The sequence below is a fragment of the Mesoplodon bidens genome (assembly GCF_964165515.1).
Source record: "Mesoplodon bidens genome assembly, chromosome: 18".
Taxonomy (NCBI): Eukaryota; Metazoa; Chordata; class Mammalia; order Artiodactyla; family Ziphiidae; genus Mesoplodon; species Mesoplodon bidens.
This window is the reverse complement of record NC_138175.1, coordinates 21,347,737-21,370,994: the sequence shown is the minus strand read 5'-3', so window position 1 is coordinate 21,370,994 and position 23,258 is coordinate 21,347,737. Positions and strand designations below refer to the sequence as shown.

Sequence of the window (23,258 nt, the reverse complement as noted above, 5' to 3'; positions counted from 1 at the left end):
ATTGTATATATGTACCACATCTTCTTTATCCATTCATCTGTTGATGGATATTTAGGTTGTTTCCATGTCTTGGTTATTGTGAATATGAATATAGGAGTATATATCATTTTGAATTATACTTTTGTTTGAGTATATGTCCAAGAGTGGGATTGCTGGATCATATGGCAGTTCTGTTTTTAGTTTTCTGAGGAAGCTCCATACTGTTCTCCATAGTGGCTCTATCAATTTACATTCCCACCAACAGTGTAGGAGGGTTCCCTTTTCTCCACATCCTCTCCAGCATTTGTTATTTGTAGACTTTTTAATGATGGCCATTTTGATTGGTGTGAGGTGATACCTCATTGTGGTTTTGATTTGCATTTCTCTAATAATCAGCAATGATGAGCATCTTTTCGTGTGTGTATTGCCCATCTGTATGTCTTTTTGGAGAAATGTCTATTAAGGTCTTCTGCCCAGTTTTCGATTGGGTTGTTTATTCGTTGTTAAGTTGTATGAGCTATTTGTATATTTTGTAGATTAAGCACTTGTCGGTCACATTATTTGCAAATATTTTCTCCCGTTCTGTAGGTTGTCTTTTCACTTTGTTTATGGTTTCCTTTGCTGTGCAAAGCTTGTAAGTTTGACTAGGTCCCCTTTGTTTATTTTTATTTTATTGCCTTGGGAGACTGACCAAAGAAAACACTGGTACAATTTATGTCAAAATGTTTTGCCTATGATCTCTTCTAGGAGTTTTATGGTGTCATGTCTTATGTTTAAGTCGCCTGTGAAGCCATCTGGTCTTTGACTTTTGTTTGTAGGGAGTTTTTAAATTACAGATTCTATTGCACTTCTAGTGATCAGTCTGTTCAAGTTATCTATTTTCTTCTTGATTCAGTCTTGGTGGGCTGTATGTTTCTAGAAAGTTGTCCATTTCTTCTAGGTTGTCAAATTTGTTGGCATATAATTATTCATAGTTTTCTCTTTTGATTTTTTTGTATTTCTGTGGTATTGGTTGAGATTTCTCCTTTTTCGTTTCTTATTTTGTTTATTTGGGTTCTCTCTCTTTTCTTCTCAGTGAGCCTGGCCAGAGGTTTATCAATTTTGTTTACCCCTTCAAGGAACCAGCTATTGGTTTTATTGATTTTTACTATTGTTTTTAAAATCTCTACTTATCTCCTCCCTGACCTTTATTATCTCCTTCCTTCTGCTGACTTTAGGGTTTTTTTGTTCTTATTTTTATAATTCTAGGTGGTATGTTAGGTTATTTATTTGAGATTTTTCTTGTTTTTTGTGGAAGTCCTGTATCACTATGAACTTTCCGCTAAGAACTGCTTTTGCTGCATCCCATAGATTTTGTATGATTGTGTTCTCACTGTCATTTGTCTCAAGGTATTTATTTAATTTCCTTTTTGATTTCCTTGTTGACCCATTGTTTTTTTATATAGCAGGTTGTTTAGTCTCCCTGTGATTTTTTCTCATTTCTTTTCCTGTGGTTGATTTCTAGTTTCATGCTGTTGTAGTCAGAGAAGATGCTTGAAATAATTTCTACTCTTAAATTTGTTGCAGTTAGTTTTGTGCCCTAGCATATGGTCAATCCTAGAGAATGTTCCATGTGCACTGGAAAAGAATGTGTATTCTGTTTTTGGTGGGGGGGTGGGGTGGTTGCATGTAATGTCCTGAAAATATCAATTTAGTCTAACTGTTCTATTGTATCATTTAGGATCTCTGTTGCCTTACTGATTTTCTGTCTAGAAGATCTGTCCATTGATGGGAGTGGGGTGTTAAAGTCTCCTACTATTATTGTATTCCCATCAATTTGTCCCTTTATGTCTGTTAGTATTTGTTTTATGTATGCAGGTGCTCCTATATTAGAAGCATATGTATTGGAGTGTAAAATCCTCTTCTTGCACTGATCCTTTACCATTATGTAGTGTCCTTCTTTATCTTTCTTTGTGGCCTTTGTTTTAAAGTCTATTTTGTCTGTTATGAGTATTGCAACTCCTGCTTTCTTGTCATTTCCATTTGCATGAAATATCTTTTTCCATCCCCTCACTTTCAATCTATGTGTGTCCTTTGCCTTAAGGTCAGTAGCTTGTAGGTAATATACTGTAGGCTCTTGTTTTTTTTCCAGTCTGCCACTCTGTCTTTTGATTGTAGCACTCAATCCATTGACATTTAAGGTAATTATTGATACATTGTATTTATTGTCATTTTAAACCTTGTTTTCCAGTTGATTCTGTTTCTTCTTCCTTTCTTTTTCCTTTTGTGGTTTGATGATTTTATTTTATGCTTGTGTTCTCTTTTTGGTTTTTGTGAATCTATTGTATGTTTTTGATTTGTGGTTGCCCGGTTTTTCAAGTATGTTAACCCTTTCCTGTATCTGCTTGCTTTAGACTAATAGGCATATAGGCTCAAATGCATTCTAAAAAAAAGAATCTACATTTTTTACCCTCCTTCCCCATACTTTATGATTTTGATGTCCTTTTTTACATCTTCATGTTTATCCTTTTGCTATTCCTTGTGTACATCATTGCTTTCACAGTTTTCTTTTTGATCTGTATACTGGCTAATTTAAGTGATTTACTTTCCAATTGTGATTTCCTCCTTCCTATATCTTCTTCTTTTCTATTTAGAGAAGACCTTTCAGTGTTTCTTTTAGGGTGGGTTTAGTATTGTTGTATTCTTTTAGTTTTTGCTTGTCTGAAATTCTTTATCATCTAGAATAGGAGGAGAAAGAATTTTGCTGGGTAGAGCATTCTACGTCACGGATTTTTCCCTTTCAAGATTTTGAATATATTTTTGCCACTCCCTCTGGCCTGCGGCATTTCTGTAGAGAAATCAGCTAATAGCCTTATGGCAGTTCCCTTAAGGGAAAGTGAAAAGAGTAATTAACTCTTTTTTTTCCCTCTTGCTGCCCTTAGAATCCTCTCTTTAACTTCTGCCATTTTTATTATAATATGTCTTGGTGTAGGTCTGTTTGGGTTCATCTCGTTTGGGACCTTCTGTGCTTCCTGTATCTGGATATCTGTTTCCTTCTTTAGGTTTGGGAAGTTTTCAGCCATAATTTCTTCAAATACATTTTCATTCCCCTTTTCTTTCTTCTCCTTCTGGAATCCCCGTAGATTGGCATGCTTTATATTATCCCATAGGTCTGTTATATTGCTTTCATTTTTTTCATTTGGTTTTCTGTCCACTGTTTTGATTGGGTAATTTCCATTATTCTATCTTCCAGATCACTTATTCTTTCTTCTGCATTATTCCTTCTGCTATTCATTGCCTTTAGCTCAGCTTTCATCTAGGCAAATGAATTGCCTAATTTTTCTTGGCTCCTGCTTATAGTTTCTAGTTCCTTTTTACACTAATCTGCATTCCTGGCAATAGCCTTTATTAACTCCTTCAGTATTTTCATTACCTCCTTTTCGAACTCGGTGTCTGTTAGACTGAAGAGGTCTGTTTCATTGTTTGTTCTTTCAGGGGAATTCTCTTGGTCTTTCAACTGGGGGTGGTTCCTCTGCTTCTTCATTTTGCTTATATATTTCTCTTACACTGTGAGTTTAGGAGAAGCAATTATCTATTGTAGTCTTGGAGGACTATTTATATGTGGGAGCATCCCTGCATAACTTGTGTGGATTTAATATTTTTTGGTTTGGATGCTTGCCATCTCTTTACTCAGTGTGTGCTTACCATTATCCCCTTGATAGGGGGTGTGCAGGTATGCGGCCCAGGTGCATTCCCGGGAAGGCAGGGGCAGTGGTTGGTGCCCAGGCATGGGACCCTTGTAGGTGGTGGGCTGTGCATGCTTCCGAGGAGATGGGGACAGTGGTTGGTGCCCAGTTGTGGGACCCTTGGAGGCAGCAGGAGTCTTTGCCTGCCTCTGGAGTCTTAGATGGCAGCAGTGGCTCACACCTGCCCTTGGAGTGCAAGTAGGCAGTACCCTGTCACCTGAGACCGCATGCCTGGATAAAGAAGCTCCTATGGTGGTCCTGCCCCTCTCCTCGCATTCCCCAAACAATGGCACCTTGCCTCTCTGGTGGGCCCTGGCTTCTTCCCAGACTCCCTTGGTTGTGGTGCGCCACACCCTAGCCCCCTCAAGCTGTCTCCATGCAGCCAACCCCAGTCCTCTCCCTGGGTCTGACCTCTGAAGCCTGAGCCTCAGCACCCAGCCCCTGCCTGCCCCAGCAGGGGAGCACCTCAGGCTGGGGAGTGCCAGGCAGTGGCACGGACTGTCTGTGCAGGTTTCTCTCTGCTTTGCCCTCTGCAAACTGGTTGCTGCCCTCTCCTCCAAGTCTTTGAAGCTCCTCCTCTGTCCTGGCTGATCTCCCCGCCAGTGAGGGGACTTCCCAGGGTGCGGAAGCCTTTCCTCTTTCATAGCTCCCTCCCAAGGGCGCAGGGCCTGTCCTGATTCCTTTCTTTCTTTCTTTTTTTGCCTTTTTTCTTTTGTCCTACCCAGCTATGTGGAGATTTTCTTGCCCTTTTGAAAGTCTGAGGTCTTCTGCCAGTGTTCAGTAGATGTTCTGTGAGAATCTCATTTCACATGTAGATGTATTTTTGATGTTTTTGTGGGAGAAGGTAAGCTCCACATTCCTACTCTTCTGCCATCTTGATCCGATCCCTCCTTGCTTCTCTCCATCAGTTGAATTCTTATCAATAAAAACCTAGCTCTCTATCCAGCTTTTCCATGAATTCCTCCCTGGGATTTCTCCCTCTCCTAAGCAGAACTTACCGTTCCCTCTTTTCTTTCAACACAATCATATTCTGCCCAGTCATGTGGCTTTGGTTGTTGCCTTGTGTTATCACTTGTGTGATTCTCCAAATCGAGATCCAAAGTTCCCTTAGATTAGGAAACAGGTGTTACATCTTTAGCCTGCACTATGCCTGTACTGCACATTGTGTAATGATACATTAGAAAAGGGAAAGACTCTAGGAGGAAACTCAGCAGATGCCTCCTTTTACAGAGATTAAGTGACTTGGCCCTGGTCACATGGAGGTTTATAGGAGATCACTTGAAGCCCACTACGGTGTACTTTTCAGGAATGGGGAAGAGAGGGATGGATAGATGGATAAAGATGCATGTATGCATTGTAAGTAGGTATCTGTCAAACTCTTGATTCAAGGGTGTGGGGAAAACCTGATAATAGAGAAATGACAACTAATGTGTCTAGTTGATAGAGATGGAAGTTCCTCTCTAGTTCCACCAGACTCACAAAAGGTAACCCCCCGAGACCTTGGCACAGCAGCCAACAGGTCCTGGGGGGAAAGACATTAGGTTTCTGGGCAACATTAAAACTGGTTGTTCTAACGGTACATTTTAAATCAAAGACCTGGCCTCCCCTACTGTGTCCTCCTCCCCAGTCAGAGCTCTCCCTCGCACTTCAGGGTCTTTGTCATTCAAATCCCAAACCCACTTCACTAAGGCAACTGACTCCAAGGACTGATATATGATTAGTGCTTTATATTATAATGTGTCCACCATAGTGGACTATGTTTATACCACTGTGACATCTTAGAAAATTGCCTATCAGGGCATCTCTCACATGGACAGATCACCTGACAGGCGACTATCCAGACTCTGATAATAAGCATCTAGTGACAGAATTGATAACCAGCCCAGGAAGTCCTTATACTTTTCAGACAATTCTGACTCCTATAAAGTCCCTTGTTGAATAAGTTTAATCACTTTGTTCAGCTTGTCAACAAACAGTTGTTAATATTGGATGGCGTGGTTGACACAATGTGACACATGGAGATTATGGCACAGACATGGCCCCTTGTCTTAAGGCACGTTCGGTCTAGGTAAAATCTCTTTTTCTGTAATCCCCCCCTCCCATTAATTCTTGGATCAAACAGAACATTTTGATTATCATTGAATAACCAGCCCTAGAGGAATGTGAAAAACAAATCTTTCCTTCCTTACGAGCATCTCTCCTCCTAATTCACCATCTCAGTGGCCTCCAGTTCTTGATAATATGCCATTACCTGATTTTCTCTACATTCCTGGTCACACCGTCTTTGACCGCCTCTCACTCTTGGGAGCATGAGAGTTACAAACAAAAGAGCCATGTATGTGATTTCAGCCCTTGATACTGATAGAAACTCTAGCCCAACAGTCCCTTATTATAGACCATAAAGTAGGTTAGGTGAATTCAGACCAAAGACAGATCAATAATCCCCAGCACTGGAACATCAAAGTCATCACTAACCTAGAAACCATGAAATCTCACTTTCATAGTAGGTGGCTATCCATCTCCAAGATAGCCTGTTGCGAGAGGACTAACTTCAGGTGTTAATGACCTAAATATCTAAGGTCCCCCAAATGCATCCTCAGCATGGGTTTCACGGATGCTCACCTGGCCTGGCCTGTTCAAAAAATTCCAACCATGCCCAATGATGTCCCAGATATAGTAGAACCTTCTGGAGGGGATCTCATTTTGGTCCAAATACAGGTTCTTCCTTAACCACATACCTCAAGTGATGGTGTTCCTGTAATAGGTGACTATAACTTTTCCTCTCACTGTTGTGGCCTCTCCCGTTGCGGAGCACAGGCTCCGGACGCACAGGCTCAGCGGCCATGGCTCATGGGCTCAGCCGCTCCGCGGCATGTGGTATCTTCCCCGACCGGGGCACAAACCCGTGTCCCCTGCATCGGCAGGCGGACTCTCAACCACTGCACCACCAGGGAAGCCTGACTATAACTTTTAATGAGAAAATATAATACGTGTTAACCTCACATTCATCTTCCTGCCTTCTGCACATGTAATACATAAATGGTGCTTTACAGGAGATTAAAATAAGACAAAGGCTGGAGCAAAGTGTGTGTGAGCTTACCTATTATCAGTATTAGGAGTCAGAATGATTCATATATCCAACAGATTCTACCGTATCTGGCTCTGAGCTTGGTTATGTAGTACCAAGATGAATAAGGTGCATTCTGTCAGATATGATCTAGTAAGAGTGTTAAGGTAGTTTTCTGCTTCATCCCCCACCCCCATGTTTAAGAAAATCCATGGTATTTTATTTTGATGTTGGCACCAGTGAGGAAATATCTAGGAATATCAGGGACCTCACCTTGGGGTTTCTCATGCCGATGCTTTTGTCACCATCATATTGGCCCCTAGAAGTCCTATGATATCACCAGTGTGGATACTGGCTTCTTTTCATGTGGTACCAATAAAACACAGATGAATCATTAAGGTGAAATTTTATTAAAGGTTCGTAATTAACAAGAAGGAAGTCGTTGCATTAGAACTTGAGCTCTGCAGTCAGATCTGAGATGTGAATTTTGGCTTGGTCAGCTTTTATTTCTGTGATCTTAGACACATCATTTAGCTTTTCTGTATCAAACCATCTTCATATTAAAATTAAGGATTGTAGTACTGACCACAATGGGCTGTTGTAAGGGTTTCCTGAGAGCAATAGAAGATGCCAGGTACCAAAAGAATTGGCTACAATTAAACACAGGACAGCAGTAATCTGGCTTACATGGAAGGTCTGCTCTCCAGATTTCCCCATAATTGTTAGTCTACTTTTATACTGTAGGTAACAACCAAGCACCAAACTTTCAAGAACATACCTCAAAATCTAGACCCAAAAAAGAATGACACCCTTGCCCTTATCATCTCTTAAAATGCAAACTTTATTTGCTTCACATTTTCTCTCCAAAGTATTAAACATATGGTACTTCATCTGTCTCCATAAAATTTTAAAGCAGATACAGATGTTCTTCTCTACTAAGTGTTGAATTTAGAGTCAGAAGACCTGGTTGTGAATTCTGCCTCATCCACTTATTAACAGTGGGATCTGAATCAGCTGGCTTCCTGTCTCTGAGCCTTGGTGTCCCTATCTGCAAAGGAGTAACAATGATGTGATGATGGTGGCAGTGATGGTAAGACAAGGATGCCTCACAAACTTGTTAGTTAGATAAACTATTGTGTGATAATGGTTGCAATGTTTAAATTGTAAAGTCCCCATTTGTCTTATTATTTATGATCAGGGGGACCAAAGCTCATGGCTGGCATAGAGAAGAGGCTCAAGGTCACCCGTAGTCAGACTGTGCCCATGAATGTCAAATTGGGACACTCCCAATGGAATGACTGCCTGTACAACCTCTGGAGTTTGTTAACCTTTGGCCCAAATCTGGTTCACCTTCAAGATGAAGTTTCCATTTGCCCCCTGGACCCAGTCCGAGATGCCATCAACTACAGTGTTACTCCACACTGGCTCTCTGAGGATACAACAGTGAGTAAGACAGTGGCAGGGCCCTCACGGCTTATAGCTTATTACAGTCTAATAGAAGTAGAATGACCTTAAGAGAAGTAGAATGACCTTAATGATAGTCTAGTTTTAAGGCTTCCTTAAAATCACGAGGCTGCTGAGACTTACAGTGACCACATAGCTTGTCACATCTCATCCAGGGAAAGGGGAAAGGTAGAATGTGAGCTCAGATTTTCCAGATCCCCAGGCTAATGCTGAGTCTCATGTAACTCTGACATAAATAAGTCATGCCACTAATTCTTTTCTATTTCAAATAGGATTGCCCTGTGACTTCATAAGATAGTTTGCTTAGAGTATTAGGCATTAAAGAATAAATCCACCTTCTTCATTCCTACTTTGGTAGAATACCCATGGGCAAGAGGAGGTCCAGCATCTTCACATCTGGATGGTTTTATTGCGATGGACAGACATCCCTCTGCAAAAGGATGGTATTTAAGCTTTTAACTTAATTAACACCCTATCTTAATTAAGGCATCTTTGGCTAGCTGAAGTAAATTGGGGGATTTACTGAAAAGCTCCTAGGGTGTCTTGTGAAACTGATGCAACAGCTGAACTTGACAAAGGAGATAACCAAAGAGGCTCTGGGGATTCCTTAGTAGAAGCTGAAGGCCATAAAAGTGGCCTCTAGAGGTGTGCTGTCCAATACAATAGACACTAGCTATTAAATGTAAATTCAAGTAAAATTAAAGACTCAGTTCCTCAGTCACAGTAGCCACAATTTCAGTTGCTTGATATCCACATGTGGCTACTGTATTGGACAGTGCAAGCTATAGGACATTTCCATCACTGAGAAAGTTCTACAGCAGGGCACTGCTCTAGACTGATGCATTCAAGTGGCTCATGCCTAAGACTCCCAGACTCGGTATCACCTTATTTCAATTTTCTGATTTTCTGGAGAGAGAACTTAGCCAGGTTTACACCGTGTCTACCAATGAACTATGACCGGGGAGGACAGGGTCATTTAATACAGACCTTGCCTGGCTCTGGCTGGCTGCCTCCACTGGGGTGGGGCCTGTAAGAGATCCTTCCCAAAAAAGGGTATGGTCATGTCACCTCCTAGACTCTCCAAACCTGGTCTTTTTTTTTTTTTAAAAGGAAGTGTAGTTGATTTACCATGTTGTGTTACTTACTGCTGTACTGCAAAGTGATTCAGTTATACATATATATGTTCTTTTATCATATTCTTTTCCATTATGGCTTATCATAAGATATTGAATATAGTTCCCTGTGCTATATACAGTAGGACCTTGCTGTTTATCCATCCTATATATAATAGCTTACATCTGCTAACCCTGGCATCCCACTCCATCCCTCCCCCAACCCCCTTCCCCTTGGCAACCACTAGTCTGTTTTCTATGTCTGTGATTCTGTTTCATAGATAGGTTCATTTGTGTCATATTTTAGATTCCACATGTAAGTGATATCATATGGTATTTGTCTTTCTCTTTCTGACTTCACTTAGTATGATAATCTCTAGGTCCATCCATGTTGTTGCAAATGGCATTATTTCATTCTTTTCTATGGCTGAGAAGTATTTCATTGTATATATATATGCCATCTTTTTTCTTTATGACTTTTCATCATTAAAAAAAATTGGAGTATAGTTGATTTACAATGTTGTGTTCGTTTCAGGTGTTCAACAAAGTGATTCAGTTTATATATATATATATATATATATATATATATACATTTATATATATATATATACACACACACACACACACACACATTTCAGATTCTTTTCCCTTACAGATTATTACAAAATATTGAGCATAGTTCCCTGTGCTATACAGTAGGTCCCTGTTGGTTATCTATTTTATATATAGTAGTGAGGGTTTTTTTTTTTAATAGATCTTTACTGGAGTATAACTGCTTCACAATACTATGTTAGTTTCTGTTGTACAGCAAAGTGAATCAGCTATATGTATACATATATCCCCACATCACCTCCCTCTTGAGCTGCCCTCACACCCTCCCTATCCTACCCCTCTAGGTCATCGCAAAACACTGAGCTGATCTCCCTGTGCTATACGGCTGCTTCCCACTAGCTAACTATTTTACATTTGGTAGCGTATATATGTCGATGCTAGTCTCACTTCACCCCAGCTTCCCCCTCCCCGCCACTGTGTCCTCAAGTCCATTCTCTAAGTCTACGTCTTTATCCTGCCCTGCCACTAGGTTAATCAGTACCATTTTTTTAATTCCGTATATATGCATTACCAAATGGTATTTGTTTTTCCTTCTGACTTACTTCACTCTGTCTGACAGACTCTAGGTCCATCCATCTCACTACAAATAATTTCGTTTCTTCTTATGGCTAATATTCCATTGTATATATGTGCCACATCTTCTTTATCCATTCATCTGTCAGTGGACATTTAGGTTGCTTCCATGTCCTGGCTATTGTAAATAGTGCTGCAGTGAACATTTGGGTACGTGTCTCTTTTCGAATTATGGTTTTTCAGGGTATATGCCCAGTAGTGGGATTGCTGGGTTGTATGGTACTTCTATTTTTAGTTTTTTGAGGAACCTCCATACTGTTCTCCATAGTGGCTGTGTCAATTTACATTCCCACCAACAGTGCAGGAGGGTTCCCTTTTCACCACACCCTTTCCAGCATTTACTGTTTGTAGATTTTTTGATGATGGCCATTCTGACTGGTGTGAGGTGATACAGCATTGTAGTTTTGACTTGTATTTCTCTAATAATTAGTGATGTTGAGCATCTTTTCATGTGCCTCTTGGCCATCTGTATGTCTTCATTGGTAAAATGTTTATTTAGGTCTTCTGCCCATTTTTAATTGGATTTGATTTTTTGATATTGAGCTTCATGAGCTGTCTGTATATTTTGGAGATTAATCCTTTTGTCCATTGTTTCATTTGCAAATATTTTCTCCCATTCTGAGGGTTGTCTTTTTGTCTTGTTTATGGTTTCCTTTGCTGTGCAAAAGCTTTTAAGTTTAACTAGGTCCCATTTGATTATTTTTGTTTTTATTTTCATTACTTCAGGAGGTGGGTCAAAAAAGATCTTGCTGTGGTTTATGTCAAAGAGTGTCTTTCCTATGAGTTCTTCTAAGAGTTTTATAGTGTTTGGCCTTAGATTTAGGTCTTTAATCCATCTGGAGTTTATTTTTGGGTATAGTGGTAGGGAGTGTTCTAATTTCATTCTTTTACATGTAGCTGTCCAGTTTTCCCAGAACCACTTATTGAAGAGGCTGTCTTTTCCCCATTGTATATTCTTGCCTCCTTTGTCATAAATTAGGTGACCATATGTGTGTGGGTTTATCTCTGGGTATTCTATCCTGTTCCATTGATCTATATTGCTGTTTTTGTGCCAGTACCATACTGTCTTGATTACTGTAGCTTTTTGGTACAGTTTGAAGCTGGGGAGCCTGATTCCTCCAGCTCCATTTTTCTTTGTCAAGACTCCTTTGGCTATTCGGGGTCTTTTGTGTTTCCATACAAATTGTAAAATTCTTTTGTTCTAATTCTGTGAAGAATGCCATTGGTAGTTTGATAGGGATTGCATTGAATCTGTAGATTGCTTTGGGTAGTATAGTCATTTTCACAATATTGATTCTTCCAAGAACATGGTATTTTTATCCATCTGTTTATGTCATCTTTTATCTCTTTCATCAGTGTTTTATAGTTTTCTGAGTACAAGTCTTTTGCCTCCTTAGGGAGGTTTATTCCTAGGTATTTCATTCTTTTTGTTGCAATGGTAAATGGGATTGTTTCTTTAATTTCTCTTTCTGATTTTTCATTGTTACTGTATAGGAATGCCAGAGATTTCTGTGCATTAATTTTGTATCCTGCAGCCTTACCAAATTCATTGATTAGTTCTTGTAGTTTTCTGGTGGCATCTTTAGGATTCTCTATGTATAGTATCATGTCATATGTAAACAGTGACAGTTTTACTTCTTCTTTTCCAATTTGGATTCCTTTTTACTCCTTCTCTGATTGTCATGGCTAGGACTTCCAAAACTATGTTGAATAAGGGTAGCGAGAGTAGACATTCTTATCTTTTTCCTGATCTTAGTGGAAATGCTATCAGTTTTTCACCACTGAGTATGATGTTTGCTGTGGGTTTGTTATATATGGCCTTTATCATGTTGAGGTAGGTTCCCTCTACCCATTTTCTGGACAGTTTGGTTTTTTTTTGTGTGTGTGGTACACGGGCCTCTCACTGTTGTGGCCTCTCCCGTTGCAGAGCACAGGCTCCGCAGCCATGGCTCACGGGCCCAGCTGCTCCGTGGCATGTGGGATCTTCCTGGACTGGGGCACAAACCCATGTCCCCTGCGTTGGCAGGCAGACTCTCAACCACTGCGCCACCTGGGAAGCCCTGGACAGTTTTTATCATAAATGGGTGTTGAATTTTGTCAAAAGCTTTTTCTGCATCTATTGAGATGATCATATGGTTTTTATTTCTTACTTTGTTAATATGGTGTATCACATTGATTTGCGTATATTGAAGAATCCCTGCATCCCTGAGATAAATCCCACTTCATGGTGTATGATCCTTTTAATATGTCGTTGGATTCTGTTTGCTAGTATTTTGTTCAGCATTTTTGCATCTATATTCATCAGTGATATTGGCCTATAATTTTCTTTTTTTGTGTTATCTTTTTCTGGTTTGGGTGTTAGGTTGATGGTGGCTTCGTAGAATGGATTTGGGAGTGTTTCTCCCTCTGCAATTTTTTGGAAGAGTTTGAGATGGGTGTTAGCTCTCCTCAAAATGTTTGATAGAATTCGCCTGTGAAGCCATCTGGTCCTGGACTTTTGTTTGTTGGAAGATTTTTAATTACAGTTTCAATTTCATTACTTGTGATAGGTCTGTTTATATTTTCTAAATCTTCTGGTTCAGTCTTGTAAAATTGTACCTTTCCAAGAATTTGTCCATTTCTTTGTGCTTGTCCGTTTTATTGGCATAGAGTTGTTTGAAGTAGTCTCTTATAACTTTGTATTTCTGCAGTGTCAGTTGTGATTTCTCCTTTTTCATTTCTAATTCTATTGATTTGAATCTTCTCCGTTTTTTTCTTGATGAGTCTGGCTAATGGTTTATCAATTTTGTTTATCTTCTCAAAGAACCAGCTTTTAGTTTTATTGATCTTTGCTATTGTTTTCTTTGTTTCTATTTCATTTATTTCTGCTCTGATCTTTATGATTTCTTTCCTTCTGCTGACTTTGGGTTTTCTTTGTTCTTCTTTCCCTAGTTGCCTTTAGGCGTAGGGATAGATTGTTTTTTTGAGATTTTTCTTGTTTCTTGAGGTGAGATTGTATTGTTATGAACTTCCCTCTTAGAACTGCTTTTGCTGTGTCCCATAGGTTTTGGGCCATTGGGTTTTCATTGTCATTTGTTGTTATGTCTTCTTTGATTTCTTCAATGATCTCTTGGTTATTTAGTAGTGCACTGTTTAGCCTCCATGTATTTGTGCTTTTTACAGTTTTTTTTTTCCTGTAATTGATTTCCAGTGTCATAGTGTTGTGGTCAGAAAAGATGCTTGATACAATTTCAATTTTCGTAAATTTTCCTTGGCTTGATTTGTGACCCAAGATGTGATCTGTCCTGGAGAATGTTCTGTGTGCACTTGAGAAGAAAGTGTACTCTGCCACTTTCGGGTGGAATGGTCAATTAATATCAATGAAATCTATCTGGTCTATTGTGTCATTTAAAGCTTGTGTTTCCTTATTTATTTTCTCTTTGGATGATCTGTCCATTGCTGTGAGTGGGGTGTTAAAGTCCCCTACTATTATTGTGTTACTGTTGATTTCTCCTTTCATGGTTATTAGCATTTGCCTCATGTATTGAGGTGGTCCTATGTTGGGTGCATAAACATTTATAATTGTTATATCTTCTTCTTGGATGATCCCTTGATCATCATGTAGTGTCCTTCTTTGTCTCTTGTAATAGTCTTTATTTTAAAGTCTATTTTATCTGATATGAGTATTGCTATTCCAGAATATTGCTATTCTTTTGATTTCCATTTGCATGGAATATCTTTTTCCATTCCTTCACCTTCAGTCTGTATGTGTCCCTCGGTCTGAAGTGGGTCTCTTGGAGACAGCATATATATGAGTCTTGTTTTTGTATCCATTCAGCCAGTCTGTGTCTTTTGGTTGGGGCATTTAATCCATTTACATTCAAGGTTATTATTAATATGTATGTTCCTGTTACCATTTTCTTAATTGTTCTGGGTTTGTTTTTGTGGGTCTTTTTCTTCTCTTGTGTTTCCTGCCTAGCAAAGTTTCTTTAGCATTTATTGTAAAGCTGGTTTGATGGTGCTGAATTCTCTTAGCTTTTGCTTGTCTGAAAAGCTTTTGATTCCTCCATCAAGTCTGAATGAGATTCTCACTGGGTAGAGTAATCTTGGCTGTAGGTTTTTCTCTTTCATCATTTTAAGTATATCCTGCCACTCCCTTCTGGCCTGCAGAGTTTCTGCTGAAAAATCAGCTGATAACCTTATAGGGATTCCTTTATATGTTTTATTTTGTTTTTCCCTTGCTGCTTTTAATATTTTTTCTTTGAATTTAATTTTTGTTAGTTTTATTAATATGTGCCTTGGTGTGTTTCTCCTAGCGTTTATCCTGTACGGGACTCTTTGTGCTTCCTGGACTTGAGTGACTATTTCCTTTCCCATGTCAGGGAAGTTTTCCACTATAATCTCTTCAAATATTTTCTTGGGTCCTTTCTCTCTTCTCCTTCTGGGACCCCTGTAATTCGAATGTTGGTGCATTTAGTGTTGTCCCAGAGGTGTCTGAGATTGTCTTCAATTCTTTTTTCTGCTCCTTGGCAGTTATTTCCCCCATTTTGTCTTCCAGCTCATTCATTCTTCTGCCTCAGTTATTCTGTTATTGATTCCTTCTGGTGTATTTTTCATTTCAGTTATTGTGTTGTTCATCTTTGTTTGTTCTTTAGTTCTTCTAGATCTCTGTTAAACATTTCTTGTATTTCCTCAATCCAGGCCTCCATTCTACTTCTGAGAGTCTGGATCATCTTTACTGTCATTACTCTGAGTTCTTTTTTCAGGTAGATTGCCTATTTCCTCTTCATTTATTGGGTCTTGTAGGATTTTACCTTGTTCCTTCATCTGTGACATATTTTTTTGCCATCTCATTTTTTTTTTTTTTTGGATGAGTGGGATTGTATTCCTGTCTTACTGGTTGTTTGGCCTGAGGCTTCCAACAGTGGAGTTTGTAGGCTGTTGGGTAGAGCTGGGTCTTGGTGCTGAGATGAGGACCTGTAGGAGACCTCACTCAGATGAATATTCCCTGGGGTCTGAGGGTCTCTGTTAGTCCAGTGGTTTGGACTCAGAGCTCTCACTGCAAGAGCTTCTGCCTGACCCCCAGCTTGTGAACCAAGATCCTGCAAGCTGTGCAGGGGGTGTGTGTGTGTGGGAGAAAGTGGAAAAGGCCTTGGCTGTGGAGGGCAGGGCCTATGCTTAGGACCCAGAGGGCTGGAAAATGCCCTGGGGGTGTGGGAGTGTGGCTTATAGAACAGAAGGGTCCCAGGTGTGTCTCAGACGGTGGGGGCCCCCACCTGGGAGCCCAGCAGGCCTGAGTGGGTGGGGCCAATGCCCCTGCTCCTCTCCTGCTCTTCAGATCCTGGAGTGCCCCTCCCACCTGCCTCTACTGTTCTCCCCCAGCCTCCCTCCTATGCCCCCAGGACCCATGTGGCCTGGAGAGGGCTTTGTAGGGCAGGGGACTGGCCTGAGAGCTCAGTAGGGTTCCCAGGCTCAAGTGGGCGGGGCCAACACCCTCACCACCTCTTCTTTATCCATCCATCTATCTGTTGATGGACATTTAGGTTGTTTCCATGTCTTGGCTATTGTCAATAGTGCTGCTGTGAACACAGAGGAACATGTATCTTTTTGAATTAGCATTTTGTCTGGATATATGCCCAGGAATGGAATTGCTGGATCATATGGTAATTCTGTTTTTAGTCAAACGTGGTATCTTAACACTATTCTGCATAATGCCTCCCAGAACTTCCTGTTCATCCCTATAGCATCTTGAGATGATGAAATGGAGAATCTGGGAGTTAGATTCAGGGTAACAACCCACTTCCTGCGTCTTGTTTGTTACATTCATAATGCCTTCTTTCACATTCCTCTTTTAAAAATCTAATTTATTAGGAACAGTATTTATATTCATGTTCTTGTTCACTTTAAAGAGCATTCTTGAAAACATCCTAATAAACATCAACCTTTAAGAAGTCCCACTGGGCATGTTAATAGGAACAAAAGACAAAACAAGACACCACCTGTTTGTCTCTTCATCTCAAGGTATATAACCCAATGTATATGATGGGGCTGTGTACACCAAAGGGATGATTTATTTTAAATCTAGCAAACCCTCTGAATGCATGATGCATTTTTTAGAACACAAGTTCAGAGGAACAACAGAAAAGCCAGAAATGTTTCATTTTTCTATGAAAAGCATCTGCACTAATAACAAACTGAATGCACAAAACTAATTATTGGAGTCATTTTCAATTAACCTGGCCAGCTAATGTAATCCCTGGAACATTTGTTTATCCATAGGAGTTTTATCTTCAAGATGAAATCATCATTGGTTTTTGTACTCATTGGATCTGTATGGATTGAGCATCATCAAATCCTTGTATTGAGCGGATGTGTTTGCAGATCTAGGTCGGTAAGTGGGCTGAGGGATTTAGTTTCCCCCACTGCTTACAGTTTCTCCTTGAGTTTGTCTCCCCATCGACTTCCTTTTTTAGGTCTCCCACAGAACCCTCAGGTCTTGTGTCTTATGGTGTCTGAACTCTATGCATACCCTGGCTCTGAGCTGCAGTGTGTCACCTGTCCGCACACCCAGTGGTGTTCTGAGGATGCACACACCTGAAAACTGTCCAAGGTGGCAGTTCTCAGCCTTGACTGCAGATTAGAATTGCCTGAGGAGCTTTTAAAAAGACCCAGTATAGCTGTACTCCAGACCAATTAAATCAGAACATCTAAGGGAGGGACCAGCATCAGTGATTTTTACAGCTTCCCAGGTAACTGCAGAGATGCTGCTGACCACTTACTTGAGTGGCAGGTAGGTGGTCAGCAGCATGAGTGCCACCTGGGTTTGTTAGAAATGCAGGTTCTCTGACACCTCCCCCAACCCAGACCTACTGAACAAGAACCTGCATTCTACTAAGGTATCCTAGGTCTGTTCAGGTGCATATTCAAGATCAATAAAGAAGCACTGCCCCCACTAGTAGCTCTCAAGCTGGAGCATGCATCAGAAGCCCCTGTTACAATGTAGAGTGCTGGGTCCCCACTCTGATCCTAGGTCTAGGGTGAGGCTGTGCATGTCTGACAATGATGTAATACAGGTGATGCTCCTACCACGCAGGAACCATCTAAGGCATACTTTACCCCCAGTTCATTTATTCTCCCAATATTTGGGAGGAGCACATTAAGATTCTGAGGCACAGGGGCTACTGTAGTGAATAAGGAGTTAAATTCTAGAGGAAGTCCAGACAATAAATAAGCAGACAAACAACTAAATTACTGAAAAATTGCAGATCATGTTAAGTCTTTACGGAAAAAATAAAGTGGTCAGGTAAGGCCTCTCTGAAGGACTGCCATTTGAGCAAAGACCTGATGGATGAAGGTCTGAAAAGCACAACCAAGAAAAGAACAGGAGAGGGCTTCCCTGGTGGCACAGTGGTTGAGAGTCTGCCTGCTGATGCAGGGGACACGGGTTCATGCCCCAGTGGGAAGATCCCACATGCCACGGAGCGGCTGGGCCCGTGAGCCATGGCCGCCGATCCTGCGCTCCGCAATGGGAGAGGCCACAACAGTGAGAGGCCCGCGTACTGCACAAAAAAAAAAAAGAACAGGAGAAACTGGGTTCTAGGCAGAAGGAAATATAAATGCCCTGACTGAAGGTAGGCTTCGTAAACTCCAACTAGGATGGGAGGGCCCAGGGAAAGAGGTTCCTCCTCCACCTCCAGAGCCACAGCCTACTGGCTGAATGATTTGGGGAATCCTACCTTTCCTTTTGTGGCCTATTTATTCATCAAGCCTCCCTCGTAGCATTCTTTAGAAGATTAAAATTTTATCAAGAATTTAATTCACACTCTAGTCACACAGAATTTACACTTGCCTGCTGGCATCAGGTCTCCAAGGGGGAAAGAAAACAGAACTTTCCAACAGCAGTGGGTGAGCCATCCATCTCTACTGTACCTTGTAATAGAGACATATGAAGGATGCAGTGATTTCACTGCCATCAGGAAACCCTGAGAGGCAGGAGGAAATAGAGAAGGCTGCACAGGTATGAATTACGGGCTGGGAGTGATGCCATCAAGATGGTACCATGGGGAGTTCCTGATTTTATTCCCCCTCACAGAACAACAACTATTCCTGGACAAGACACCACTGAGAAAATCCTAGAATACAGGGCTGAGACAGACCACACAAGAAGGGTAAGACGAGCAGCTACACACTGACCATATTGCCCCTCCCCAGGCTGGCACATTACCACCCCAGGAGGGCGCCTCCAGTGAGAGAAGGCCCAGGGTGGACATCCAGCTGCCCCAGCAATGTGGGTAACTTCTTGGGAGTCCCCATTCAGAATCAGATTGTGATGGAGAAGAGGGGAGGGGTCTGAACAACCAACAAATACTTGGATCTTGGCCAACTGAGTTCTTACCTGCAGTGCCCAAGTAGAAGTCTTAACCAGTAGCTTCACTCATCTGCTGAGCTGAGGTGGTGGGAACTCAATGGGGTACAGGTCTGCCTGATTTGGGGCCTCAGATGAAAAGCTCAAGCTGAGCCTGGCCCCTATACCCCTAAGCAGGGGTGCGAACTCATGGCCCTGCTCAACCAGGAAGCCTCAGCACCTGGAAAATGACTTAGCATAGCAGCACCTGAGCAGGGAGCCTGGCCAGTGGTGCTGCCCATCTGGGGTCACTGGCTGGTCTCTGCGAACAGTTTGATTGGCAGGACTGCCTCCTTAGTCCCCAAATGAGTCTTATCAGCCTTGGGGCCTTTTCTGGGGCTCCCCTGCCCCCCTGTGCAGAGAAACTAAGCTGTAGCCCTGCCCACTGCTGCATACAGCCTCTAACCAAAACTCTAACCAGTGTTCCTGGGAATCTTGGTAGCATACCCTGTAGCCCTGATTACAGTGGTATTTGAACAGAGAACATGACCAGCGGCTTTGTGTCTGCAGAGTCAAGATGGTGACCCATCTTCTCCAGGGAGCTTAGCATACAGGTCTGTCTTATTTGATTCCCAAACAAAGCCCTTGCTGGGCCAGGGGCCTATTCTGCAGCTTGACTGGGCAGGGAAGCTAATGTACAGCCCCACCCAGCAAGGAACCCTAACCAGAGTTCCCAGGAATCTGTGTAGCCCATCTTGCACCTCCAGTTACACTGCCACCAAGAACCTGGTCGGTGGTCCTACCCATCTGCAGAACTGGGACAGTGACTACTGAGGCTAGGGAATTTGGTACCAAGTTCTGCCTAATTTGACCTCCAAATAAGAGCCTTGCCAGCCTTAGAGCCTACAAAGGGCCCTGTCTGGGCAGAAAAACTAATTTGCAGGAACTCACTTCTGACTACAGCCTGCCAACCAGGGGACCTAAACAGAGCACATAGGAAGCTGTGGAGCCCATTTTACAGTCTTGCTTACAGTGACAGTGAGCAGAAAGCAAATCCCAGGGTTATCCCCCTCTGCAGCACAAAATGGTGGCCCTGTCAGGCAAGGAAATTCAGTACATAGTCTTGCCTAGTTCAATTCCCTAAACAATGAGTCATCCAGACCTTGATGCCTTTTTCTGCTGCCCCATCAGGACAGGGATGCTAATTCATAGCCTTCTCTACTGCTGAGTATAATATATACCCAGTCCCAATTAGAAAGCCTGACCAGAGAACCCAGGAAATAGCTGAGCCCATCATACAGTCTCATTTGGGCAGGGAGCAAAATCAAGAGTGGCAACACCTCAGAGCTTGGGCAAAAGCCTTGCCTAAATAGACCCTGACAGCAAGCCCCACCTGCCAAGGACGTTACAGACTGACATGCAGAAAACCAATTAAGTGGTCTGGTAAAGTCTGGAAGAGGAGACTACTTACTCAAGCATGTAGATACCGGCATAAGAAATCAAGGATCATAAAAAATGGTAAATATGACACCACCAAAAGAAACTAATAAAGCTCTTATAACTGACTGTAAGAAATGGAGACCTATAAACTGTCAGACAAAGAATTTGGAATAATCCTCTTTAAAAAATTTAGTGAACTACAAGCACACAAAGACAACTAAATGAAATTAGGAAAACAATTCATGAACAAAAGTTCAACCAACAAATCCCAAAGGAAAAATACATTGAGTAAACTACAGTAGAATTCAATAGAGAGCTTGAACCGTAGATTCATCCATGCAGAAGATTCAGTGATCTAGAAGATGGAGCATTTGGAATTACCCAGTCAGAGGAGCAAGAAAAAAGAATGAAAAAGGGTGAAGAAAGCCTACAGGATAAATGGGACAAAATTAAAAGAAAAAACATCCATGTTATGGGAATCCCAGAAGGAGAAGAAAAAAGGAAAGTATATTTAAAGCAACAATGGTTGGAAATTTCTCAAACCTGGAGAGAGAAATGGACATCCAGATCCATGAGACCTAAAGGATCCAAAATAGGTTGAACCCCAATAGGACTACACTGGGACACCTAATTAAATTGTCAAATACAAAGAATTTTGAAAGCAGCAACGGAAGAGAGGGAAGTTACATAAATGGGAACCTCCATAAGACTATAGGTGCATTTTTCAATAGCAGCGTTCAGGCCAGGAGAGGGTGGGACAATACATTAAAAACACTGAAAGGAAAACACTGTTAACCAAGAATTATTCAAAAATGAAAGATAATAACTTTCTTGAACAAACAAAAGGTAAGCGAGTTCATCACCTCTGGACCTGCCTTACAAGAAATGCTAAGGGGAGTTCTAGTGGAAGTAAAAGAACACTAATTAACATCATATAAACATAAGGTATGTCATAAAACTTACTGGTAATGGTAAATTTATAATCACAGATTTTTCAATATGGTAATGGGGGGATGTTTCATTTACAACTCTAGTTTAAAAACTAAAAACAAATGTAGTAAAAATAACCATACCTATAATAACCTGTTATGGCTGTGAAATATTAAAAATGTGTAAATTGTAACATTAAAATAGGATGTTCTAATTTTAAGATACTTTATGTAAGCCTCATGGTAACCACAAGGATAAAAACTGTAGTTATTACCCAAAAGAGCATAATAATCAGGTTAAAGCATACTAATACCAAAAGGCTTCAAAACACACATGCAAAAGAACAGGATAAGCAGCAAGGAACAGTGCATCTACAAGCCAGTCAGAAAACAATTATGGCAATAGTAAGTCCTTACCTATCAATAATTACTTTAAAAGTAAATGAATTAAATTGTCTAATCAAAAGATATAGCATGGCTGAATGCATTAAAAAAATTAAGATCCAACAATATGCTGCCTACAAGACTCACTTTAGCTCTAAAGATAGATATGCATAGAGAGTAAAGGAATGAAAAAAAAAAGATATTTCAAGCAAATGGTAATAAAAAGCAAGGAGTAGCTCTACTTATAATAGGTACAATAAACTTTAAAAATATTAAAAGAGACAAAGACATTATATAATGATAAGAGGCATCAGTCCTTCAAGAAGATCTAACAATTATAATATTTACAATTACCCTATATCAGAGCACCTCAATATATAAACTGAAAACAGAACTAAAAGGAGAAATAAACAGCAATACAATAATAGTTGGGGACTTTAATATCCCACGCTCAATAGTGGATAGATTATCCAGAGAATCAGTAAGGAAACAGTGGATTTGAACAACATTATAGACTAGATGGACTTACACAAAACATTTTATTCAACAGCAGAATACACATTCAAGTGCATATGGAGTGTTTTCTAGGATAGATGGTATATTAGGCAACAAAAGCCTTTGAAACTTTAAGAAGATAGAAATCATGCTGAGTATCTCTGACCAAAATGGCATGAACCTAAAAATCAATAACAGTAGAGAACTGGATAACTCTTGAACACAGAAATCAAACAACTCTCTCCTGAACGACCAAAATGGATCAAAGAAAAAATTAAATAGAAAAGTACCTTGAGACAAATGAAACTGGAAACACAACATACCAAAACTTATGGGATACAGCAAATCCAGTTCTAAGAGGGAAGTTCATAATAATAAAGGCCTACATTAAGAAACAGAAAGATATCAAATAAGCAAGCTAACTATGCTTCAAGGAACTAGAAAAAGTAAAATAAACCCAAGTTAGCAGAAAGAAGGAAATAATATTAGAGCAGAAACAGAGGACAGGAAAACAATACAAAAGATTTAAAAAAATAAGGTAGTTCTTTGAAAAGATAAATAGACAAGCCTTTAACTAGACTAATAAAGGAAAAAAGGAGACGTTACATCTGGTACTACAGAAATACAAAGCATCCTAAGAGGCTACTATGAACAACTATATACCAACAAACTGGACATCCTAGAACAAATGGAAAAATTCTTAGAAATATATTACCTACCAACACCAAATTAGGAGGAAACAGAATATCTGGACAGATCAATTACTAGTAAGGATATTGAATCCCATGCTCTTGGATTGGAATAATTAATGTTATTAAAATGGCCATACTACCCAAAACAATCTACAGATTTAATGCAATCCCCATCAAATTACCCATGACATTTTTCACAGAACTAGAATAATCCTAAAATTTATATGGAACCATAAAAGACCCAGAATTGCCAACGCAATCCTGAGGAAAAAGAATAAAGCAGGACGCATAACCTCCCAGCCTTCAGACAATACTACCAAGCTACAGTAATCAAAATATCATGGTATTGGCACAAAAACAGACATACAGATCAATGGAATAGAAGAGAGAGCACAGAAATAAATCCACACACCTATGGACAACTAATCTTGGACAAAGGAGGCAAGAATATAAAATGAGAAAA

General features: G+C 40.5%; 1 long non-coding RNA gene across 6 annotated transcripts in view; it reads left to right on the top strand.

Moving 5' to 3' along the window:
- LOC308605650 overlaps window positions 1–23,258 on the top strand; it is a 541,064-nt gene that overhangs the window by 481,564 nt on the left and 36,242 nt on the right. For 5 of the 6 annotated variants that reach the window (XR_014013722.1, XR_014013723.1, XR_014013724.1 and 2 more), the window contains 3 exons: window positions 16,791–16,902; window positions 18,348–18,528; window positions 18,604–18,679. This is a non-coding gene — a long non-coding RNA (uncharacterized lncRNA). The remainder of the gene's footprint in view (window positions 1–16,790; window positions 16,903–18,347; window positions 18,529–18,603; window positions 18,680–23,258) is intronic. The other variant, XR_014013725.1, reaches the window with a different exon arrangement.